We start from the raw sequence: 19335 nt of genomic DNA, 5'->3' as shown, positions 1-19335 counted from the left end.
AAAAAGGTCTACATAGCATGAAACATCTCCAAGAGACTTGTTTAGGGGAAATTAACAACTGGTTTAATAGGGGGTAAAGCCTGATATACAAAGAGTGCCCCAATTTCTTCAGAGAAATTAACATTTCAATCCTGTTTTTATCTAGAAGTCATTAAACTGTGCAGCATGAATTATTGGAACTGTAGGAGCAAATTAACTCTATTCATCAACTAAGTCCAAACACTTTAGAGTGCATCTGTAATGAAAAAATAGCTCTGCATTTCTCTCTCTTCTCATTAAAGTAAACCGGTTTTCCCTCTCAGTATATAAAACTGTCCTCTCTTCATATAATTTATATTACCGTAAGCCCGCTCACATTCTAAACTATTACATGCCTCCAATTAATTTTTGCAGCTTTTGCCTGAAAATTTAATGAGATAGTAGTGTATGAACCTGCCGACTCTAGATTATGTGTGTGCCCCCAATATTAATGTCGGCACAATAAACCAATCTGATCCATAGTTGATGAGAGTACGTGGAAAAGGGAATGTGTAAACCAGGTCCACTCGTTTTCCTCGTTTAAATCCAATTATAAAATTTACTAGCCTGAAATTAAACCGCCCCTACTCATCAACCTGGGAAAGACGGGGCGAGAAGCAGCACAGCCTAATAATTACCCCCCAACTCCAGTCCCATAAACATTTCAGCCAACAGTGAAGAGAGGTGACTGTGTAAGACCTTGCTCTCTCCCCTGGGAGCTAAGAAGGCAGATGAGGTGGACGGGGGCCCAAGAGACCCCTCACCCAAGCCAGCTGCAGGCACCCAGTGGGCACATGCCACAAGCGGAGTCCACACCCCCACGTGTGTATGAGCTTGTGCATTTGTTCGCATGCGTGCAGCATCAGTGTGTGAGTGTGCAGGAGTGTGGTTTGTGTGTATGAGCACTTCTACACATACATATTAAGACCGCACATGTGTGTGCATCTAAGTGTGCCCGAGTGAGCAAGTTCCACCAGACACACAAGTCAGGGGTGCTGGTCAGTCAGTGACAGGCCCTCCGTCATGATTGTCTTTGCCGAAGGGTCCAAGTGCCAACAAAGGGGAAAAGGCAGCAGCAGCAGCCAATACCCACATTCACATTCGAGGCACTCAAACCCACCGAGACTGTCTCAGCCGTCAGCCACGGGATGGCGTGGAGCAGGGTGTGCTCAGCCCTGGGAACAGGCTGTAGGGCGTTGGGCAGATCACTCCCGAACACATGGCCCATTCCTTACCTGTGCTGGTGCTTTTCACATCGACACACACCATCACTGGTGGCTGAGAACCAGTGATAACAGGAAAACATGCAGCCCTGAACAGAAGGCCCAGGACATGGCTGGCCCTGAACGCATCACTTAGTTGGTGACGTTGTGTGGAACAGCCTGTAGAAGGCCAGGCCCTGGGGAAAGAGTGGGCCAGGCTCCCAAGAATGGGGGGCTAGAACCTCCCACTCATTCCTCTCCTGGCTGTTCCCCCAGCCCAGCCACACCCTCATGGTGCCAGTGAGCCAGCAGGGGGGCTGTGTCTGCTGAACAGAGAGACAAAGGCGGACACTCTGGGGTCTGAGCTGGTCCAGCCTGGGGGCCACCCCCGCCCCTGCTGGGTCTGTGAGAAACGGAGCGCCAGACCCCACACAGGAAACTCAACCAGCTCACCTGTGAGCACTTACCGTATCAGGAAGCCCACTGTTTGTAAACAAACGTGGGAGTCTCTAGGGAGAGAGCATGTGACCTCCATCAAGTCTACAGCTGATCAAGCACATTCACTATCAAACCTTTTAACACCTAACATCTAGGCTGTTTGGGGAGCCATTTATGGAGCAAAACTTGCTGAGTGTGGATCAAACCCAGACCCAGGTTCAAATCCCACCTCTGCTCCTGCCAAGTGCCAGGAGAAGTCAGTTAACCTCCATTATCTGTTAAAGTAATAAAAATAAATAAGGCACTCCCCACCCCAACCTTGCAGGACCATGTCACATGCAGGGGACGGAACAGGGCTGTGTGCCTAAGAGTGACCAGCACGCTCAGAACAGCCACCTCAAGGGGTTTCCTTTTCAGGGCAAGTGCCAGACCAGCCTGGGCCTCCAAATAAAAAAAAAGGCCGCTTTCCATTTTGCCGGCGATACAAGGGAAGGCCAGCCTGCAAGACAAGCCCCAAGCCCCAACGCTCGGGCTCACTGAAGGACCCTCCTCTCCCCCAACTCAATCTGAAGCAACTCTCACCAACTGCTGGGAAGACTCCTCGTCCAGGAGGCAGCACTGAAAGGGTATAGACCCTTGTACTCAATGAGAAGAGACACTGCTTTCGGGCTGAACGAACTACCGTCAAGTTTGTGTGAAAAAAAAGCTCCTGAGTGGCCAAAACCACTGCCTATGGGACAGCACGGAGATGCCCAGCTACCAGGAAATGCGGCATCCACAGGAATGGTGGAAGGGTTCTGGGCGGCTCAGGCCCAGGGTCCCTTGCTCTGAACGCATCACGCCAGCCAGTCTGGTCTTAGGCTGGGGGCCCAGGCCTAGGGCTGGCCATCCTGGGTCCTCCCAGAACCAACAGATCCCAGCACACTCTGGCCAGAGGCACATGAACAGTAGGATTCTGCGTGGTCTCAGGCCCGGTCCTGGCACCAGAAAAAGGCCCCCAAATTCCACACTGCCAAGCCCTGGGGAGGACCCAGTATGTCTCAGCAAGGTCATGCACAGACAGTGAAAACCTTCTCATCTGAAGAACGGAAGCCATTAGCTGTGTTACTGGCAAGCACAGATGTTGTCTATATCTAAAAATTCCCAAATAGATCAATTAGCATATTATAAAGAATTTACTTCCATTTTCCCTTGACAGATCATAAAAGCCAAAACACAATGCTCCGTTTGAAACTGACAAGTGCATATAGCAGGAGATGCTCTATTAAATGGAGACAACAGCAAAAGAAAATGGTATTTATAATGATTAGCCACCTAATTAATTCTAAGAGCAGAATGTCAAAAGCTATAAATCCATTTCTTTGGTAACTGAAGCTCGACATCAAACAAGTCACTTACTTGTGCGCTGAGAAGGGAAGCCCTAACATGTCCCTGACGTCTGTACCCAGCGATATGGCTGTTCCATTTGTTTTCCATGCGAGGTACTGGGAACATAGGTGGAAAAGCCACAGAAGGGTAGAGCTCAGGGGAAATAAACACACAGGTGCGCGCCTGCCTGCACATGCGCGCGCGCACACACACACACCAAATTAGCGGCAATAAATCTTCAAATTAAAATAGTTTAAATACCACAAGTGCGTGTAGATATTGACCGAGTTCCAGGATGTGTGCCCATTCCCTCTAGTGGCAAATCAACTCAGTTTAAAGGGAGAAAGTCTCATCTTCTGCCTGCGGAGGAATCCGGGGCCTGGTCTTTATGTTTTCTTCAACTTGGCTGGTGGGGATGAGGGACTGGGAGGGGCGCCTGGAAAAAAACTCTGAGGCAGACAAAGGAACAACAACAGTATTATCCTCTGAAAGTTTGGGCACTGTCCTCACTTATATGTTTAGAAATTACCCTTTGGGGGAGGAGGACAGGCAGAATAAGTGCAGGAGTAACAGAAACCAAAATTGATTTAATAGATGCAGAGTTGTCCTTTCCATACTTCCTGAATTCTCTTCTCAGGCTGCAAATCAAAATCTGCATTTAAATAGAATTTTTTAATGCAGAAAAGAGGAAGCCCTAGGGTCCAGGGGTATTGCATTCACTATCTATGGGCACAACCCTACATTTTAAATGGTACAGTATTTTGAAATTTACTGAATATATTACATACTCCAAATTGTCTTGTTATTACTACTGTTTTTACTGAATTCACCTCTCCTAATAGGTGTGCTTCTTTTATGGCCAGAGCTGTTAATAAAAGTAATGTGATATTACATCACGCTATCAATTGAATCTTAAGAAAAGATTACACCCATCCAAGGATCTCATAAGCCCCAGGCTCTGATAATTCCAGCCATTATTCAGTGTGAAATTCAAACAGTCTGAATTCATTAACATCGGTTGTTACAAATCTGCATTTTTAGACTTTGCCGTAAAATACAGGAGTCCAAACCTGCTGACCTGAATCTAACGGCCTTTCATGTGAAGTGGCCGTGCTAACGGGCCTCTCAGTGCAGCTCTCCGGATAAGGCCCCATGGGCTGGGCCTCTCTGCAGCTGACCCGGTCACCCCCGGCCTCACTCCCCTGGTCACATCTAATGTCTGGGCAAACTGCAGAGACTCTGACCCATCGACAGGTTTGGGGACACGCTCCCACAGGACTCCCGTTACTCAACAGGTGTCCGTCCAGGTCCAGGTAGCCGGCCACACTTGGGAGCTGTCCCTGGAGGCCAGCCCCTGGCCCCTGCTGTGACTCGAATCAGCTCGCCCTCACAAAAGCGAGTAAGAAGCTCAAACCCAATGTGCAACAGGTGGCAAAGACTTCCGGGAACCCCAAGCCCTCATCCTTTGATGAAGAAACATTCCAGGCTGATAGGAAAGGAGGATACATCCCACTTCCAAAGTCCCAGGAGGAAAACAAGATAGAACTTGTCTGTCACGAGCAAGAAAGGTCTAGAGTCGTAGTCGCCTTTCATCTGAATGTCCCTATAACCCGGACTCCAGGATCCTCCTTAGAGACACACTCTGTCCTTTGTACTCCTCCAGCCGTGGGCAGGTCACCAGGACCTCCCCCAAATGCAAGCTAAATGTCTGGCTATCTCATTTACTGCTCATGCTGAAGATGATAAAAGCCTTTAGTAAGGCCTTACAGCGGACCAGGTGCTTGCTCAGCCCTCCTCAACCATTGCTTCATTGAACCCACACAGCTCGAACACTGCTGTTCACCCCCATTTAACAGAGGGAACCTGAGGCACTAAGCACAGAGGGGTTTAGTCTGCCCAAAGTCAATGCCATCAGAGGTGGCCAAGGTCACACTGCAAGCATTTCTGGCCCTGCCATCAGGACCCTTCCCTCCCACCCATCACTAAGGCCACAGCCAAGTCTTTACCTCTGCACCTGGGATCTTTACCTTCCCCGTGCAAACACGAGGGAGCTGTGCCAAAGCCATCGGGCTGCTGGAGGGAGCGCCTGTTATGATGCGATTCCTGACTAAAGAGACGGGTTGCTTCCCGGCCAAGTCTAATGCCACATCAATCTGCTGTTTAAACACGCACGCAGAAGGCTTTCCGGCTTTAAACAGGCCTCAGCGGTGCTGCCATTTAAGCCCGTGGGAGATCAGAGTACAAATCAATATGAATCCGCCTTCCTAGAGGAAGTTGCAGCCCTACGTCGCGGTTTAGAGGTCATCGTCTGCTGTAATTAGGAAGCGGCAGTGAGTTCCAATTGGATTATGAAAAGTCAGGAGTACTGTGCGCTCAAAGTTAAGGTTTTTAACATATGTGGGACTGGGGCCATCGGTTGGTTACACACGCAGGAAATACCAGCTTCCAAATCTCCAAAGGCAGGCAAGGAGGTGGCCACCATGATGGGCCCACGACGGAATTTGATACACAGGCCATCTGTCCTTCAGTCCCAAGGGACCCTGAGAGCCTGCCGAGCCTCGCTGCTGTCCTCATAATCCCAGCTCAGGTGCAATCAAGGCAGCTGAACCACAGCAACCCCCATCCACTAGGCTGCCACAAGCACGGTACCCCCAATGACAGGAGAGTACAGCTCGGTCCCCAAGCCACAGAGAATTCAAACTCCCCACCCTGCCTGCAGGTAGGGGACACAGGGCGTGCCTTCACTTTCATGTTGCAGAAAGCTCAGGAACCCGCTTTATCATCTCAAAACATGTGCACCCCCCCCCCCAACAGGTAGTGTGACATGCTGGCTGGCCTTCTGTCTGCAGAGAAGGCATAGCCATGGCCCCCAGACAGGTGCCAGGAAGGACCAACCGGCCTTCCCACACCGCCCTGGTCCCACTGCAGCCCGGAAGTCATTCATTCCAAAACAGTCCTGCAGTTTCTGTAACGTATGGACTATGTACAGAAAATCAAGGAGACAGACAATGAGGACAACAGACATGGCCTCTGCCTCAGGGAGCTTACGGAAATCACTCTAGAAGGTTCTATGTTAATAGAGCACTGCTCCTTAATCCAAGTCTGCCTACAATCAACACCTTTATTTAATTTCACCAGATAGAGTCAGAAGGCTCAGTGTCATGCAAGGGACGGACATCCAGGGTTTCTGGACTATTAATGACCAAGGGTTCACACCAGCTCATGGGCCACCCGCCTGCACTCCAGGAGCACTGTGAAAGGGGTGATGGGCACCCAGCAAAGCCAATCCCAATTCATTATCGATATTAAGAGATGCAGAGAGGCCAAGGGCAACTTGAGTCTAGATCCCCCAGGACACAGAACTGGCCCGTCCATGATGCTTCCCTCATTACTTTCCGGTCCCTGAGTTCCCGAATTATGTAAGCAAGTACCCATCTTCAGTCTGTAGAAGGGGCGGGACGAAGGCCACAGTGACCGGCTGAACCGAGGGGGCACTCCAGTAAACCTGCCTGGCCCAGGAGAGTCCCACACTCCCCGTGGAAAGGGGCAAGGCGCATTCTGGGGCTCTGGTGTCCTGAATGAAAGCACCGCCCAGCTGACAGCCTCCCGCTGCGACCAGGGAAACCGATCAGGCGTCCAGCTTCAGCTGAATTTTTCAAGGAGTTGCAGGTTTCACCCTGCCAGGCCAACAAAGGGCTCCTTTGAGTTAAACAATGTATAGCTGAACGGAAGAGGGAGGCAACCACAGAAAAGGTGTCGAGTTACAGGGCACAGGAGCCAGGTATCTTTACATGTTTTCTGCAAATCTCCTATATTAAACGGCAGTGCAATGCTGTCCGATAAATCAGGGTCCACTCCAAATGGATCCGACAGGAGGGAAGCTCGTGGGACACCTGATCTCCTCAGCCTGGAGGAAGATGGGAATGGGGGTCCGTCCTTTGTGGGAGCCCTCCTTGTCAGTCGGTATATATTTATGCAGACATGGAAATTAAACACCGTAATCGGATGCTCACAACTGCTGTTCGTCCATGGTTTGGGTTTTTTATCCCCGCACATTAACATTTTTTTCCCCCTAATGTTCTATCTTTTTGCCATATATAATTAATTTTAACAGCTTCTGCAACCCACCCCACAGGTTGTTGCTGTTTCTTTTAAATAGTATACTGCTGAGAAATTGATTTGTTTGCTCCCTGTGCCTAAAAGAAACCACGTTATGAAATATGTATAAATGTCACTGCTCAGGCTGCTGCTTAGGATAAGTAGAGAAAAATGTTCCATTTTACCACCTTGTACCGGAGTCTACCCATGGCAGATATTCTCATGTATTACCCGTGTGCCCACACACAAAAACCGATGAATGACACAGCATTTTCTTTTAAAACCTATTTATCCTTCACTGGTACAAGTCTAGGGGAATTATCTTAATTGCTACGTGGTAAGAATGAATTGCTAATGTGTTCAGTTAACCAAGAAGACTTTATTTTTAACAGCATGGGGCCAGGTGGGAGTTGCCAATTTGCCAAAAATAAATGAGTAAATCAATCAATAAATAAAGTAAATGTATTCAGTGGATGTTAGATGCCAGGGAAGGAGGGAGCCATGGGCAACAGGCCTGGGGGCATACTTCCACCAGGGACAACTGAATTCTCAACCATTTCCTAAAGCCTTAACTTTAGAAACTGCGTTAAGACAGGATCCAGAAATTAGAGATGAAAAGCTCTGAACATACCCAAGTTCTTTCAGTATCATATGAACTGTTTCTTAAGCTGCCGAGTATTTCTTGAACATCTGTAGCTGAGGGCGTTGCTGCTAAATTGAAAGTAATGCCAGATGACACTTGAACCTGGGGAGGTGGTGTGTGTCCCTCCGTAAAAAGCTAGATGGAAGCACAACAGAAACTGCCTAAAACTAAGATCACATTAAAAAGAAATGTGACTGACTGGTCTGACGTATTCGAGGAGCAGTAATAACAGGGGTGGTGGTAACACATGAATGCTAAACAAAAATATTTAGACACACACAAAAATAACCTTTTCCTTTCTCATTAACCACACCCAGGACACCTGGTTTGAGACCCGACATTTTTATACGACAAAGTTCATTTCCCTACTCACTCCACATCCACATAATCCATCCTCGGTCGGAAACACAGCAAACCGAAAACAGCATTTCCTTCAACGGGTGCGGCCATCACCTTCTCCCCACTCTCCCTCCTTTACAACACGCGCGCTCCAAGCCTCAGGGACGTGATAAGGATCAGTCCACTGCCATGCGCCTCTGGATGTCCCGTTACCTGGGTTGCCATTCCTCTGTCTGTTGGGGACAGCAGAGGCGGGGCAGGAATGCCTCTGTCTGGGGCTTGCTCAGGTCCCTGCCACGGCTGGCCTTCGAGGGGCTTTGTCTGCTATACGGAAGTCCTGCACACAGGCCACACCTTCGGGGGGCAAGCAGCCCACGGTCAGGCCTCACTTCCCATAGACCAAGCGCTTGGGGCAGAGACTGGCTCCGTCATACACTTGAGAACACAAGCGTCCAGGTAGCCGTGGACCCCAGGGGTCATCACCAACTCTAAAAGGATCCTGCCACACTACCAAAGCAAGTGACACCGCTGCAGTGTTTCATCAGGGGACAAGAGCAGCCTGAGTCTGGAGACACTGTTAGTGTCTGGGCCCCAGGGCTACCTGCAGGACCAGGTGCTGGCAACTGAATCTGAGCATCAAGTTCTTTGCTAATAAAATGGGGACCTCAGCCAAAGGTCATTAAGGATCTTAAAAGAGAGGTGGACCTCGCACCTGTGCACCATCACACCTCGATGGGGTGCTCAACAACGACACACCTCCCACCTCCCCAGGGGAGAGAGGGCCATGGGCCCACAGTCCTTCCCAAGCAGGGGCCTCCAGTGGAGCACAATTCAGCAGAGAGCCACCCTGGCCAGGAATCAGAGGAAGTTCGGGCAGGCTCACTTGCTCCAGACACATGGATGACAGAGTGAAAATTAAGATCCTCTGTTTCGTTCTACGCCTCCCTGGCTGGTAAATCGACTCTGATTAGAACCAGCAGTTGTGAGGGGTGGGAGAAGGGAAAGCACTACCAGAGCAGAAAACAGCCCTCCAGGAAGAGTGGGGGGCCGGGGGCGCGACCCCGTGTGACTAGGACGGACGGTCTCCCTGGTCCTCGCCAGGACCGAGCTTCTCAGGAGGAAAGGACCAGCGTCGAGTCGACACCTCCCAGAGTACGGCTCCCACGTGAGCTTGGAGCTGTGGCTCAGGAATAAAATCCAAACAAGAACCAAGAACCCGGCGCTCCAGTGGGGCCCTCCGCCCTGCTCCACCGAGAGCTGGCTGAAGCCCCACCAGCGTCCTCCCTGCCCGGGCCTCCTGGCTGTTCCCCATCTATCGTGTTCCCCTGCAGATGAAAGGGCCTGCGTATCTGCCTCGGCTTTGTGGTTTTCGACGCTGGCAGTCATGCCACTGGCCTAAGAACTGAAGCAGGATCACATGTCCCTTGTGTAGGCCAGATGGAAGAGCTGGACGGCCATGACCGGTGCAGGCCGCCAGCTCAGGAGGACCCTTGGAGGCCCCAGGTAGGACCAGCACGGCCACACCCAGATACCCCACAGTGCCCCAACAGTCAGAGCCGCCCACGGTGTGGCTGTTTGTTTCTGAAGTAAAGCAGTCTTCTCGCTTTTGTTCTTCGGGAAAGAAATCTGTCCTGGCAGAGACAGGGCAGCGGCCCTAATGATGAGGGAGAAAACCTCACCCAGCCCTGCGACTCGACAGAGCCACGCCTTAGATGGTCCACAGCCTGGTCCCCATGGCAGACGGCACAAAGCGCTCCCCGCCAGCACCCTGGGGACCTGAGAACGCCTTTCCCTGGGCCTTGCTTGGGAGGCGGGTCACGCTTCTCCGACATTATGGTGACCGGTCAGAAGAGCGCAGTGCAAGAGCTTCTCTGGGTGCAGGCAGCCGGCTACGCTGTCACGTCTTTGCCAAACCACAGCCACCGCTAACCCCAACATCATCTTACAGAATAAAAGCCAAGGGCTTTGGTTTCCATTTCCACTTACTTGTAGGCATTTAACAAAAAGCGCTTATTTTTCCCTGACACTTTTGTTAAAATTACAAGGTAACTGGGTGCTGCTGTAAATATTAATGCTTATTAATGAAACGGTACAAGACAAACAATGAGCCACCTGAGCCCATGGAGAACTAACCCTGGTTTCAGAAGTCAGCAAAGCAGAGTGCATGTTGGGTTTTCATTTGATAGCAAGTAATAACATGCAGAATGGAAAGTAACAGCAGAATAGACTATCAGTCCTCACTGTGGCGGTTCATCTTCATTAGCAATGACAACATGAGCCTCTTTGGGGGGAGAAAGCTGAAATGCTTGAAATTATTAAAAAAAAAAAAAAAAGCCACGATCCAAACTACCGAGTCTAGAATAATAGGTGTACAATGCTATTGAATGAGGACATACTCAAAATCACTAAGAGGACAGAAGTGAAACATACATGGTTCTAGCACCTCCCGGGGTTGTCATTCTGAGACTTTTCATGAGTTTCATGTTTTTCATCTACTTCCTAGTCCTCTGCCCATATTAACGAAAACCTATCTAGACTCGCGACCTCAGCGGGTGGTTGCCAGGTCAAAGTCAACACGGGGTCCTTCCTCAGGCTGCAAGCGGAGATGCCTCTCTTGCAATGGGTACGTATCGACTGCAGGTGAGGCTGAGCGGGCAGCGCCCAAAAAGTGGGGTACAACTTAATGGGCACACTGACAAGCCATAGAGAGACTTTACACATGCTTTCTGGGGACATGTGACTATTTGCACCGGTGGTCAGGGATGAAGGTTAACCCACTGTCGGGGTGCCCGGTGCTGGGGCAGCCAGGCTAACTGGGCCACAGTCAACGTGGGTACGGACCCCAGGGGCATCCCCATGCTCCTTACAGCCGACTCCAGTGTCGTACTGATCCTCTCTAGCTCTCCAAGAGTGCTATCAAAAACCACTACCCCAAAGGATGCCAAGAGCACAGGAGTGCTGGGAACCACCACACAAGGCCAAATTTATCAGGAGCTGTGTTGCAATTTCTTTCTGAGGCCGGATGCATTTATGCAATGTGAGCGTTCCTCTCTCCAAGATAGAGACCATTGTGAAACAGGATCCCACAGTGGTCCAATTATCAGGTCAAGTCAGATGAAAAGTGCTGTTACTCACCCACTGCTGATATTGAAAAGTCCATTTCATCCTTATGCTATGAAGGTCCATATTCTTATCTTTTCCAACCCGTGGTTTCTATAAAGTGTACCAAACGTTGCTCGCAAGGTTTGGCTATCTAGACAAGATGCCCCCGCCAACCAGCATGTGAACTTCGGGCACCTTTCTGTGAAGGACTACTCGGGCATCGGGCATGGCCAGATCTTGGACACGGAACTAGACGTCCGATAGATTTCTGTCACCACTGAAAACTTCAGCCCCAGTACCCAAAACTGGACCTAATACCCCACCAAGCCCAAACACACAATGACTATACAACAATGTTTCTGCCTGAGAACCCTGGGCCAGTTCCAGCACACAGGACCTTAAAAAAAAAAAGCCTGGGTGAGAGCCTGAAAAGAAATAAATGTTGGCCTTGAAACGCCAAATTGAACGTATCTGGTTGAGGGGGGCCATCATGACCTACTAACCCCCACAAAGAAGACTCAATAGTACTTCTAGTCCCATCTACCCCAATGCCGAGTCTTAGAACCATTCAAAGAGCACAGAGTCTCCTCTGATACGTCACCCTCACTGAATGCCATGCTCTGCTGTGGACTTGGGCAGGGCAAGCCCGCTCAGTCAGCCTCAGGAAAGGTTTCCGAGCTGCTACATCAAATTAAATCTTAAAAGGCAGAGATTTCTGACACCATCCCCGTCTGATGACTCAATTCACAAACAAAGCCTCCAAATGCCTAGAAGACGTGACTGCTAGTGACCAGGTAGCTGTATCAGTGTCCCCAGCGAACTCGACTCCATGGGAAAATGGGGGGAGACACACACTGAGACCCCTCCCGGGGCCACACCCCACTCTGCTGGTTGGGTTCAGGCTGAGGTTCACGGGGCCGCCCACGGGTGCTTCCGGCTCTGAGGGACACCCAACCTGAGGCCACTATGGTGAACTTGACCTTTCCTCAAACAAAAGGCTCGGTTCTAGTCAACACCTCAAAGAACAAGTGTAGGGGTTTGACAGAAAAGACACTGAGAAAAATTTGTTCACGTGCTCTTTTTTTTCTTGCTTTAAAATGATGTTGTTAGCTCAAGGAGAAAACATCTTTTTTTTTTTTTTTAAAGCGGAATAAAAATCAATCACTTCTAAAAAGTTGCCACTTGGAGACTTTGAGTAAGACCCAGGTTCTGTGAAAAATGGCTAAAGGCATGTTGGGACTAAACGCGGGACCCCCAAGCCTTGCTCGGGTGGAGGACTGAACTGGGCCGATGGAGCTTGACTCAACCACACTCTAAATGAGTGTAGACAGAACGGAACGCTCTCCTCAGCACACACCACACTCCCCCCATCAGCTCCACCAGAAAAAAATCATTACGTGTTCAAGACATCCCAGGAGTCAGTAACTCTGAAAATCTAAGCTCATTATAGGCGGGCCGTCATCAGCAAGCCGCTCTCTTTCTGAAGACATCCATCTCCCCTTCTGTTCGAGAGACTTGGGGGCGACACTAGACTATTTCCCTAACTCATTTTTATTCTTTGTAATTAATATGTCGAGCGTCCTAACATGGCTTCCATTCTGACTCGAGTTCCTAGCAGTATAATTTCCGCTGACTTATCTTTATAGCAGCAGCAACAATCACTTTACACTGAACTATATTGCTTCAGAGTTAATTACATGTATTTTGCTTTTGATAAATGAAAATACCAGATGCAATTAATTGAAAGACAATCAATATGATCCTGCTATTAGACATCCCAAGGAAACATCCAGAAGCTGCCGGCGATCCATAGTCATTAACTAATTGAAAACACATCCCAAATGGGATTTAAGAAAACCTGAACGTTTTACCTGGCGGTATTTTACAGTGACTCACCAATAGAAATCTGTCCACAAACTCTATAGTTCCCACGAGGGTGGGCTGTCCGTCTTTTTAAGGGACTTCAACTTCATTGGTTCAAAACCATTGACGGCGATGAAACCCTGAAAACAAAAATGAATTGGGTCAGTGAGGCTGCTAACACAGTGATTTTGTTGTTGTTGTTGTTTATATCTAGCCATCCTTTAATTGCATTTTCCCAATGCCTTCGACTCTAAGCTACCAGAGGTTATTAAATGGTTTCATTAAAAATACTATTTGTCTTACTTTAGTCACACACCAGATCAAATTAAACAGTAGAGCACCAGAACAAATGAACCCTTTCCATCTATTCTGACACGAAGCCAAGTGTGCAAAACCAGAGGTGCTATTGTGTCAGCACCGTGAAAATGTCATTTAGCTTTCTTTACATCGTCAAGTAGCCAGCAAGGGCTCACAGCAATCAATACCTCCAAGCAAAAAGTATCACCGACTGTTTGAGAAACATGGAATTATAAAGTGCACTGCATAAGCCCATGGTTTATAAGTGCTATTAGCATAAATGCTGACAACTGTTAATCCACTGGAACTCTGATTAACGGTTGTAGTTGTCCATTAATAGAAGGCATTTTAACTTACTACTGAAATGGATTACTCAGTTAAGAATTCAATCCTAATGTTCAATAAAATTGCACTTTCTTAGCAAATGCGATATGAAAAGAGGTGATGCATTAAACAGCACTCCCATTTATTTTCCTATACATGGAGTGAAAAGCAAATATATGGTGTCATCCAAGTTATTGGAGCCACTTCCTGCACACACAGCGCTGTAAGGGGACAGAGGAGGCAGGAAGTGACTCCACCTACGGCTGACAGAACAGGCCAACACACCTGGGCCGCAGGCATGTCCAGGTGTCTTTTCTGTGGCTTTCCCACAAGAACAGATGGAATTTCAACAATGGAGTTACCGTGCAGCTGCAGTGTCCGTGTTTAGAGATCGTCTTTCTCAAGGCCCGTGAGAAAGGACAGGATGGTTCATGGACATGAATGGATGCAGCCAACACTGACTATTTCCAAGCCCACCTTACAACCAATCAGGATTCAAATGGTTATTATTTTTTAAGCGTATGAAATTACTGTAACCAGCTTCTTCTCAGCTGCACTCTACAAACCATTCAAATCTTAGGAAGCTAGAGTGTCTTCTTCACACAGTTTCTCCTCTTTTAAAACAACGTAATCTCTTGGGATCCAGCCCTGTGACACATCCTGCTGGATTATGTAGCAAGTCAGAGAGGAACCAGGAACCTGCCACTCGCCGTGCTCCTGTGCTCGGCTCTATGGAACGAGGCAAGCACAAGGTTTGAGCGCTGACACCAAGAGCCTCCACTTCACAACCAGACCCGAGTCAGTGGCAGGACTGGTTCTGAGGCCCATTCAGGGGAAGGGTGTCCTCTATTGTCAGTTATCATATACCCAAGGTCAAGAACTAATTCGCTCCCCACTGTGCTGTGCCCCCACACCACCTTACACCCCCAATTTTCCAATTCAAGGAAGGGGTGGAGGCAGACACATTCCAGCCTCCTGATCAAATTTTACGTCTCTCAGGATTTGTCCTCATCTGGAGCATAGTAGGATATCAAATATATAACTAACCGCATAATGGAATTTGTATTCATGGACTATATGTTGCTTGTCCTAGCGTGCCATGGGCTTCCTTTCCCTTCTATTTCTAAAGCTTCGCAGACACTCAAATGTTTATGGATATGTACACATACATGCACATATACGAGACACGTTACATATATGTAAATAATGATTTTCCAAATATATAAGGAAATTTATATAGACCTTATATATTTTGAATATTTACTTCATATAACAGGAGGGGGTGGGGGTGGGGGGGGCAAAAAAAAAAGTACACAAGTGGCCACTTTGGTCCACGTTGCTCAAGCAGTAGTTCGCCGTGATCAGAAGTGTCTGGACGCTGATGGTCACCACTTTGAGCACCTCTTGTAATTGCAGAAGTCAAACGTGACTTGTATTCATCTTGTGTTATGGGTATATATTGAGTATTAAAATTTTAATACAGTTTTCCTTTCTTAAAACGTGTATACATATTTTTGCCACCCTCTGTACATATGACGTAAAACTTAATGTCTGTAACATTACTTCTTATATTGAAACAAAGGTAACATGTTAACATCTACCTTGTCTCAGCGGTGGGTACAGATTCTTTGAGATGCTTCGTAGTAAAGTTAATTGAAGAGGGAACAGACAACTAGCGCTGCCTGTACAGAAAATGTGCAGAAGACTTCACAGAGGAGGTGACATTTCAAGACAGAAATTTGAGAGCCTGCAGACAGACTGCCCACGCGAACACTGACGGCTTATTAAGAGCATGAAAAGGCCCGAAGACTGTCAAAATCTTTAAAGCAAGTGCCCACGGTTACCCGAAGGTCGAACGAGGTAGTTAAACAGACTGGAGGTACAGAAAGGCAATGTGATGGCAGTACGACATGGAGCAGGCCCTGCACGTTCGCCAGCGGGAATTTTCTTGGCAGGATTTCTCTAAAAACTTCCAGGAGTACAAGTATACAACAAGACACAGGAATGACATAGCTGATTAAAGTCACCACTGCTCCCCAACCAGCAGGAGCCCAAGCGGGCCATCCCGCCAAGTATTTTGGCCATGGTGAGCCATGCCGGCCAGCTCTAAGCTACGCGGCTGCTTCTGTCCAGGGGAAGGGCTTCTGCTTGGGGCCTGTACCATCCACCTGGGTGAATGTCGTCAGCATCACTTGGTAAATGCATTCCGTCCATGGACGATGACAGTGAGGGGTACGTACACCCCCCTACACAGGAGAGGAACAGCAGCACCCACAGCCTGGAGGAATCTGAGCCAGGCCCCGGTCCTGAGGCCTTCTACATACAGGAAACAATTCAGGACGCACTGCCCAGAAGGGTCCCCTCCACCGGGATTTTTAGTTTCTTAATATACTAAGCCTGGCATATGAAAATCACATTTTAGGTATGTACAGTAGTTAATAACTCTGCTTCTCTGAAACTGAACGGGATGAGCCCCCTGTAAAATCTGTTAAGAGCCTGAGATGAGCTCTTAGAAGTTCTGAAAGGGAGTCTGAAGGAAGGGCTCTGCCTTGGCTCAGTCTAGGAGAACCAGTCCTGCCTGCACTTGAACTTCAGCCATCTCCCTGAACTGCTACTGTGCCCTTCATGGCACTGAGGCCCCCAAACTGTAAAGTGAGGAGAAGGCATACAGGTAGGCCACCCTGGGCTCCCCCTGCCGTGGGCGTCATTTATGTGACAAAGTACCCGCTTCCTTGCACTTACTATGCATGAATTATTTCTAATGCTTGGTACCACTTGGGTCTGCCTGGACCCCGCCTGGATTCTTTGCTCTCACTGACTCACATTTGGGTCATCTAGGCTTTAAAGTGCCACCTACTGTACTGCGATGGGTGGTGAGCAGTGCTTCCCCACTGCCCCCTGTCCTCTAGGCTGGCTCAGGCATTAGGAGTTAGGAGCCTTAGGTGGCACACGTGGGTAGAGGAGGCCCAGGGTCCAGGGAGAGCACCAGCCTCATCTGGAACCCGCTGGCGGCTTCCTCGGGTCTTGCTCTCCTTCAACTGTGTTCCCCTCAGATCCAGGGGGCCCCGTTCACATTTACTATTTAAATAGAAAATCGGAGCGTAACCTGCAAAGTCACCCCTTAGGCAATCACAAATTTACTGCCATGAAGGACTACTGGGAAGAGACAGAGACAGCGTGGAGCTATCAGGAACCTCACAGAAGAACCCCGGGCCTCAGGGGTCAAGGTGACCATGTCTCTGGGACTCTGTCCTGTCTGAGATGGAGACGGCGGCACCCACAGGTGAATCTTCTTTCAAAGGGGAAGGGAGTTCTGCCCAGGACCTGCATGCAGCAAGCACTCAATCAATGCTACTTATCATCTGACTTGGCACATGCCTCCAGGACAAGGCTATCCTCATCAGCATCGTCTAAGAACAAAACCCATCTCTGCGACACGCTGGCCCCACCACGGAAGCGAGGCCTCGCCCTCACCTCGGTGAGAGTCCTGTGCACGGCTGTGCTCAGGAAAGGCACGAGGGACTGGGGAAGAGCCATCCAGAACCCAGCCTCCTCCTTTATAAATGTTCTCTTGGCACAGATGCCACTGGCATCCTTCAAGAGGCACCTGTTGTTATCCAATTTACAACGGGGCCATGCTGACACGATGCTCCGCACGCCAGGAAATAAATGCCCGTCCTTCCACAGCGGCAAGGCCCCCCACGAGGCATCCTGCTGCCCGTCCGACTCAGGCCAGGGCAGCCCAGGCCTCAGAAGTGACCTGCCCATGGGGCTGCTGCAGGAGGTACCCAGGGAACGTAAAACCACAGCTCCAGAGAAGTTCACCCAACCCTGCTCAGGGTCTCAGGGGACCTCCCAGGGAGCCCAGCTGTGACCTGAAGGCCCCTGCATCCATCCCCATGTAACCCTGTTTCCAACTGTTCGCTCGCCCCTCCTGCTGCGGACACTAGCCCCATGGCACTGTTTTGGGGTGTCAGTCTGTGTGAGAGGCGAGTGATGGGACCATGATAAAGATGCGACAACATGGGAAGTGGGTGCCAGGGGCTTTCCCATGTATCCATAGCAGGTTCCCACAACTATCTCAAGTTCAAGGGCAATGGGTGGGAAAAAGCCTCTCCAACAGATAAGGAACCCAAAAGTTCACAGAGAAACCAAATGCCGCCCCCTAAAACAGACCAGCCTGTGTCAGCAAGAAGCTCCTCCTGCGGGATTGATTGACACACAAAGGCAGCACAGCAAGCGTTCACTCCAGGCCACAGCGGCTGGGGTGCATTTCAGGGGACACTCGAGCAGCCCGCGGCCCTGCGCCAGGACAAGGGACAGGCCCTCCACTCCCTGTGTGCTCCCACCCCCACTGCTTGCCCACCCTCAGGTGGTCACACGCCCCCTGGCCATCCTCAGCAGGCCACTCCCTGGGAGGGGGACCTTCCAGGCCTGAACTCCACTCCCACACCTCTCATCTGCCCTCTCTTCAGGGTCACTGTGAGGATGTGTGACGTAAAAACGACCCACAACAGAAATGGGATGGCATCAGAAAGGCCACCTGCAGGCTGGCAAGGGAGACGTGGTCTGCATGCTTGGGGCGCTGCTGGGGCATCTCTGGGTGAGGGGCTGGCAGCCGCTGGGATGGGGCCTCTCCACACTTGTCCCAGAGCTCAGCACCCTGGGCCACACGTGGGATCTGCCCTCTAGGACCTCAGGCTGACAGTGTGACGGCACAAGCCCAAGCCGCCTGGGATGGAGCCCCCACTCCCTCCCACACCATTTATACGCCCGCCCAGCCTGTAATTATTAACTCGCCCCCAGAAAGGCCTCGTCCATCAGGCATAAAAAGCAGGGTGGGGTTGTGGTTTGGTTGTCACATGGGGGAAAACCAAGGAGACAACATCTGCTGAAGAGCAAAACGTCCTCTACTCGGTGGCCAGGACAGAATTAACACGGTGTGATCTGAGATGCCTTCACCTTGCTGTAGCCAGGTTATTCCAGCCCAGGATTCAATTCCACTTACTACTGCCTAATAATAAATAAACCATATTAATTAGCTTCGAAACAATTATCCTTTATTCGGGGTGGGGTGGGGGGTGGGGAGAAGAACCACCCTGAAAGCTAATTCTTTCCATGTCCTATACAGCCCAGTGTTGGCACCGAGACACTTAAGGTCAAATCCACACTTCGTTATAAACCCCCTCCCCCCATGTCCAAGAATTTCGACATCAGTAAGAAAAATGCCCTCCAGGCAGAAACTGTACATACAGTCTTTGTAGAGAGAATGTTTATGGAAATTTTGTAATATTAATTATGTTCAGCTGGTTTTAAGTTTTAAGACTGTGAAAAGAGCCAACAGCCAAGATTTTAGGACTCTCGTCTTCAAATATAAGGACAGCCAGTGGAAAAGTGTAAGAAAAGTCTTGGAATTCTGCCACTGTTTTAAGGAAAACAAAATAGGATATTTTCTGTGTTGTCTCAGATGCAGTCAATTAATTTGTCCGTCCCTCTGCTCCATCCTTTAGCTTTTTACTTTTGTGCCCAGCAGAGCCAACCGGTCTGAGACAGGTGAGGTGACCAGGAGTAGCTCAGTGTGGTAGCATTCGCTGGCTCCAGCGACGGAGAAATAAAGGGCATGAGGATGCCAGTTTGGGGGGG

General features: G+C 49.5%; 1 protein-coding gene across 3 annotated transcripts in view; it reads right to left on the bottom strand.

The window, feature by feature from the left end:
* The window catches only part of CTBP2 (C-terminal binding protein 2), a 155476-nt gene that overhangs the window by 94337 nt on the left and 41804 nt on the right, over positions 1-19335 (bottom strand). For all 3 annotated transcript variants that reach the window (XM_019654200.1, XM_019654198.1, XM_019654199.1), the window contains exon 2: positions 13105-13211. The gene's annotated coding sequence lies outside the window, so the exon portion shown is untranslated. The remainder of the gene's footprint in view (positions 1-13104; positions 13212-19335) is intronic.

This window comes from Hipposideros armiger, unplaced genomic scaffold (assembly GCF_001890085.2).
Source record: "Hipposideros armiger isolate ML-2016 unplaced genomic scaffold, ASM189008v1 scaffold_216, whole genome shotgun sequence".
Classification (NCBI taxonomy): Eukaryota; Metazoa; Chordata; class Mammalia; order Chiroptera; family Hipposideridae; genus Hipposideros; species Hipposideros armiger.
This window is presented reverse-complemented; position numbering and strand designations above follow the sequence as displayed.